Raw genomic sequence first — 6245 nt, 5'->3', positions numbered from 1 at the left:
GGTGGGCTGTGGTGGCACATCGGAAGGAGTTTGTGGTGGTTGATTTCCGTGTGGGAGAGAGCTCGTGGAGGCAGATGGGACGCCAGGTGTTTGAGATGGTGGATGTGGACTAGGGAGGAGAGAGGTAGGGATCGAGGTTGGTGGCTCCTGTTCGGGTGGTACTGGCTCAGACAGTGGATTGGGAGGTGGAACTGAGGAAGGATCCAGAAGTGGGTCAGCTGGCGCGTTGGTTTGACCTTGATCTCCCGCTGGAATATCAGAATGTTGGTGCTGTTTGTCCGAGAAATGCTGAACGTCCTTGAGTGTTGATTCAGCAGGTTGACCGCTAGACACATCGGGAGCTGGCTGGGAAGGAGGTGCTGTTTGGTCAGAACCTATGGGGCCGGTGATTGTTGGTGAAGAATTGGGCTTTGGGTTCAACAAGTCGACTGGTTTGACTGAGTTACCCTTGCGGGTTTTTGGTTTCTTCCTGGTAGGCTGCTTGGAAGCGGTTGAGGTTGTGGGCGGGTGAATTTTTGTGGAGCTTTGGTGGATCTTAATTTCTTCATCTTCGGGGATTTCACCAGTCTCTTCCCAAGCTGCAATGGAATGTGTGTGAAACGTAAGCTGTGATGTGATGATGGTCGAGGAGAGAGTTGAGGAGAAATACCCACTTCGCTTGGTGCTAGTCAAAGCCTTCTCAAGTGTGTTCACTATCTCCTTGGTGGTCTTCGGCAGTTTGAGACGGCGTAATATATGTGTGGCTTGCTCGGCTTCATTCAGGTTTCGGTTGAATTCTTCAAATGTGATTTGTTGAATTTCCATATCGAGGATGGGCTCGCTGGGGTTGAGTGGGGCAGCCGATGTTGGATCATTGGAGTTCCTTGAGAATTCTTGAAACGAGGGGGCAGGAAGGATGGGAGCAGGGGGTGCTGCACAGCCGGGGAAGTTCATATCTAGTACTGCTTGGGCTGTATAAGAAGGGAGGGGAATTAGATTTTATGTATGTGTAAAACATACATAGCTGGTACTTACTTGGGGGAGGAGTTCCGTGGTTGCTGGGAGTCACCGTGTCTTGCAATTTGGGTGTATTATCAGGGCTTGGATTTTTGGGTGATGGCAAAGTCATTTTGGAAAGCTTGAGAGTTGGAAGGTGTGTGATGGGAAGGAAGGGAGTAGTCTTTTGTGGATAAGAGGAAAGTGGACGTGTTGGATTTTGGATGGGAGGGAGGAATGAAGCGCAAATGGGCAAGGGGGGAGTCTATTTATATTAATTCTCCCCAGTGTGGTACGCCTCAGATACCGCTGAGTGCAAATTTTTGTCCCTTTGTGCACCCACAATCTACCCCTTTGACCGCATCTTCCCTAGATATGTTTGGTCTCACAGAGCTTATTATGTCACATAGTGGATAATCCTTTGTAAGAAGTGGTGGGTGCCGTCATCATTATGCCCTTCTAGATGAATCTTGTATATATTTGAATTCAAGCTCACCCCACTCAAAGGCCGGCCTCCCGCTTAGTCTTGTGGATCAAGCAAGGATTTAACCAGTAAATCACCGCCCACATCAGCTATTCAAACTGAATGGGTTGAGGCAGGCACTCTCCTAGCTGCCACTTAGCTAGTATGGGTGCACAAGAGATTCACAAGGCAGTTGGAAGTCTGGGACAACTCCAGAAATCCCCTAAGTTCCACTTGGGTTGTGGCAGACTTCGGATTGTCTTCCAACAGAGCGGTGCCCAAAATTTGGATCTGGGCTTGAAAATTGTTCACCTCACTAACTCCTGTTACATAAGCATGCATCTGATACTTGGGGATTGCACCCACCAGACTGTGTCACACAAACGTACGGCCGTACGTTTGTGTGACACAGTCCTGCAGCTAGCTTGCCTGCAGACAATCACACGAGTTGAACCAGCGCCACCAAAGACTTCACACAACGTATCAGCCACAATAAGACAAAAAACTAGTAAATACAACCAGATATGGTAAAAAACAAGCACCACAGCTTCCAACTACACATCACTCCTGTTCAGTCCAAAATTTCATGATACAAAACAAAAATGAAAAGGGCTAGTCAACATGCATAGATCCGGTCCCGCTCGGGCCTGGTTGACCACCGGTTTGAGGGTTTGCTGGGCTTGGTTGTGGAGCAGGTGTGGGATTTGGGGCGCTTCCAGTTGGTCCTGGTCCAGACTGAGGATTTAACGTCACAAGGCTTTCCATTCCTTTGGCAAGATCTTCAATGTTGAAAGGGGGCACTTGAGAGACTGTATCTTGTTCGAATTTACACAACCGATTTCGCCAAGCATTGGAGTAGCAATCGGTGGGAAGATTGCAAGGGACTCCATTAATACCCTTAGTATGACCATGAGAAGACTTGAAGCGTCCATAGACATTATTGTTCACTGATTTTGTCTTGTGATGTTGAGCTTGAGCGAGAACCATCTTGTCAAGGCCGTGGAGAATGGTTGTAAGTGAATCGGACCGCCACACCGGGAGAATTCTGGTGGGTTGAACAGAAGCGCTTGCCCCCTCTTCAATATTGGAATGAGTATCCTTATCCGCAAGGACCACAGCGAGTTGATGATTGTTGGGGTACAGCTTTGCAGCCATTGCGCATCTGTTTTCACAAATCTGGTACATAGTGGATATCAGTGCGGCTGCTCTACTCCACGTTTTTTCTGAGGTACACAACTTACTTTCTTGCGCCATCGGGTATACTGGGCCCTGACTAACCTCGACTTTTTATCAGATTCGAATTTTGTCACGTCCACACTCCCGAATTTCTGAATTTCTTCACATTTGCCACGGAGCCATCGTTGAATGATCGCTGGTGCCTGAGCTGCCTCTTCCTCACTTATCTTCATGGTCGTACTGAGCCACTCCACAGACTTCTTCCCCATCACATCTATCACCGCCAAGTTCCAAGAAGAATGGTCCATCGGCTTCACCGTCCAATCAAACGTCATTCTGGAAATTCCTGCCAAAGCAAGGGCTCTCTCCACGTCCCCCCTAGTCTGAGGGCTGATTGGCTTGCCGCCTCGAAGGTCACCCTTTTTAGAAGCAGAGGTGAATGGAGGTGGTTTGATATTCTTACAGATTTCAGATTCGGCTCGAGCTACAAAGTAATCTTGTTCTAGAACTGGTTTGTCGGACAGACTGCAACGAATACTATCAAGCTGCTTCAAGATGAACTGAGCACGCCTTTCGATCCAATACTGGGCTTCCTTCTCATTCTCTGAAGGTGGTGATGGAAAATCTTGTGGCTTATCCGGACCACCAAGAAATGACTTGATGAAAAACTGAATCCCTCAAGAGATTGGCTCGAAATGCTGAATGGTCGTAGTCCTCTTGGCTATAGACTTCACACGGCGCTGTGTTCGTTTTTTTCCTGCAGCTTCTTCGGCACTTGACTTCTCCAGTCGGGACTGCTCAACAATAAACTTGGCCGAGAGCTGTGGGTCTTGCGGCAGCGATGGTGGTTGAGATGATGTGTTGGAGGACTCGCCTGCAACCAGAACTTCATCAACCAACAGCATTCAGTTTGAAGAGAGGATACTATGGTTGACTCACCCTGGGCCGCTGTACCTTGATCTGTTTCCATCGGAGTTGCGCTAGCTTGAACTTTGAATTTGGAATGAGACTGGCAACAACAGAGGCAATCATTTCTTCGTCTTTTGAGAGAGGCTCTTGGGATTGATTGGCATTGTCTTCACCAATAAGGGGTACAGGGGCACCAGTACCTCCAGAAGAGCTGTTGGTTGGGTTGCTGGCCATGATCAAGAATGGAAGAATAAAAGACTTTGATTTTGGAATCTATTATACACCAGGATAAGGTGGATGAGAGGTGGGTCTACAAATGGAACTCAGGATAATCGGTTGGAGATGGGTTCAGCCCAAGCTTGAAGGTCATCTGAAGATATATGTGAACTGCTTTGAAACATTGCGGGATTGGGCATGCTCCTGTACATGATAACATAGGGTTCTTTCTAATCTTATTTCCCTTTCAAAATTACAAACAAACAAATATTTGGTCAAATTGTGACTGCCACCTTCCCCGCTCTGTGCACACCTCAAAGAGCCTCCCAACCCTGCATGGAAAGACATATTACAGAGTCAGCACTACATCAGACCATGCGGTGTGAATCTTACTTACTGATGTGCCCAATCCAACAGCGCTGACTGTTGCAGTTGAAATTCCAAAGGTACCACTTTGATGACTGAGCATTGCAGCATGTCCGATTATTCCTTCAGTACTGATCACTGCAGCAGCCTCATAATCAGCGCAAACCAATCGGCAATTCAGATCTGGATAATCTCTGTATGGATCCTCATTTCGTTGTACTTCTTCAAAAGGTTTAACAATGACCCAAATTTTTTTCGGTGTTTGGATTGATGAGAATATCCTTTCAATTTGGCCAAATCTTTGGTCTTTCCCAAGAAAAAATTCGACCAGGCTATTCCCCTTGTGCTGTTCACCAGTGGTGAAACGTTTCCCGTTGACTTCGAAGTCTTTTTCAGTGACCACATTGGGGTTCAGGGCCAGCTGATCGTCACCTAGCTTCCCCCTCAAGTCCTTTTTCCCAGCCGCCGCTCTTCTCCACTTTGTCAACAGAGGCCCCTTGAGTTCAAACTGTTGATCTTTGTCTTTATTTGTGATGTCCTCATTCGCTTTTGTATCTCTTGTTTGACTATTCAGAAGGAGTTGGAAGCTGGAATTGATGTGCCATGATTTTAATAACGTCTTGGGAATCTTGTCTACGGGTAGTTTCAATTCATCAGTATGTATTTGAAGATATAAAAAGGGTACACTGGTAAACACGTACCCGGGTGGTGATTGGTTGGAATCTTTTGCAGAATTCCATTCACACGCTCTTGGGCCCATGCAGCAGTAGATCGAGGAGGTCCAAAACGCCGGATTACCTCCGGGAAATGTTGCGTCAGGTGAAGGTTTGGCCAACTGTTTTTTTCAGGCCAATGTGTTTGGAGGGATTTACGGTATTTTAGTAACAGATTTTCAAATTCATCGAGATCGGTTAATCTGATTCTTGGAAGAGTTAGGAAGTGGGTAATCTTGGACAAGAGTGTTGTGGATTGAAGTAGTGAAGAGACACGCTTTCTCTCTTTTTCCGTTTCTGCTGCAGCATCAGGTTTGGTCCAGAGGGGAATCAGAGATATAGTGTAGTATACTTTGTATAAGATTAACCATTCCGCAGCCTTCAAAGATCCATGGTTGGCTTCCCCCAAGTTATGGGGTACACGGTCAAGCCACGAAGGTACCTGGGTGTGCATGATTGTTTGTCTCACAACATCCAGCTCAATCGGTGTTAGCTTAAATTGATTGTTGTCATCTTCATCTAGTTTCTTCTGGGGTTTTTTCCCTTTCTGCACCGCTCTTGCTGTCTTGTTGCTTGCATCAGAAGAATACCCGGCGGAGCTAGCTAAATCTTGTTCACTCATATCATACATTGTTTGTTTCCTTAGCCGAAGTTGATATGAGTGAGTTGATGACGTACTAGAGTCCCCTAAACTTCCACTTTGGGAACTTGAGCTGGAAGAGCATATATTTGCGGTAGATCCTTTATCCACAACTGAAGTACTGGGAATCGTGAATCCCCCTTCACCTCCACCGATGACATGTATTTTTTTGGTTGGTCTTGCGGCAGTTGAGCTCTCTGGAATGGGATCTTGTTTTCGTTTGCCCTTCCCCTTGTTTACGTAGTCCTTTGCCTTGGGGCCGAATGCATCTGTGTAGGGAGTTTCGGAGTATGACTGATCATTCTGCCAACCTTTGTCCTTTTCTCTGATCTTCTTCAGCTCTTCCCCAACAGTAGGCAGGGCCAAAAAGCGCATGCTGTGATCCTTCAGATCACCAAGCACCAACGCATGCATCAACTCAATCAAGCAATATTCAACAGGACACCAGTAGGGGAGCTCGTTTAGTACGCTCCATCGTGCTCCATACTTCTTGACAAGTTCTTTACAATCGGGGAGGCTGTTACATTTCAGCCAGTCGGATGCGCGGGCAAGGTGCTCAACATGGTTGCGGAGAGGGAACTTTGATTTGTCTGTCTCTTCAATGTCTTTCTTGTCCAAAAGGCAAAATGAACAAAATAGACTGGCTTGATGGCTTCCAAATCCAGCCGCCTTTTGAATAGCTGGGAGGTCTGCAATAAGTGGAAATATTGCAACTCTGATATTACGTCCGGTCGGGTGAGTAGCAGTCAAGTCAAAGAAGTGACCAGGAGCCCAAAACGTTTTAAGC

The sequence above is a fragment of the Puccinia triticina genome, chromosome 18A, assembly GCF_026914185.1.
Source record: "Puccinia triticina chromosome 18A, complete sequence".
Classification (NCBI taxonomy): domain Eukaryota; kingdom Fungi; phylum Basidiomycota; class Pucciniomycetes; order Pucciniales; family Pucciniaceae; genus Puccinia; species Puccinia triticina.
Note: the sequence above shows the minus strand (reverse complement) of the source record.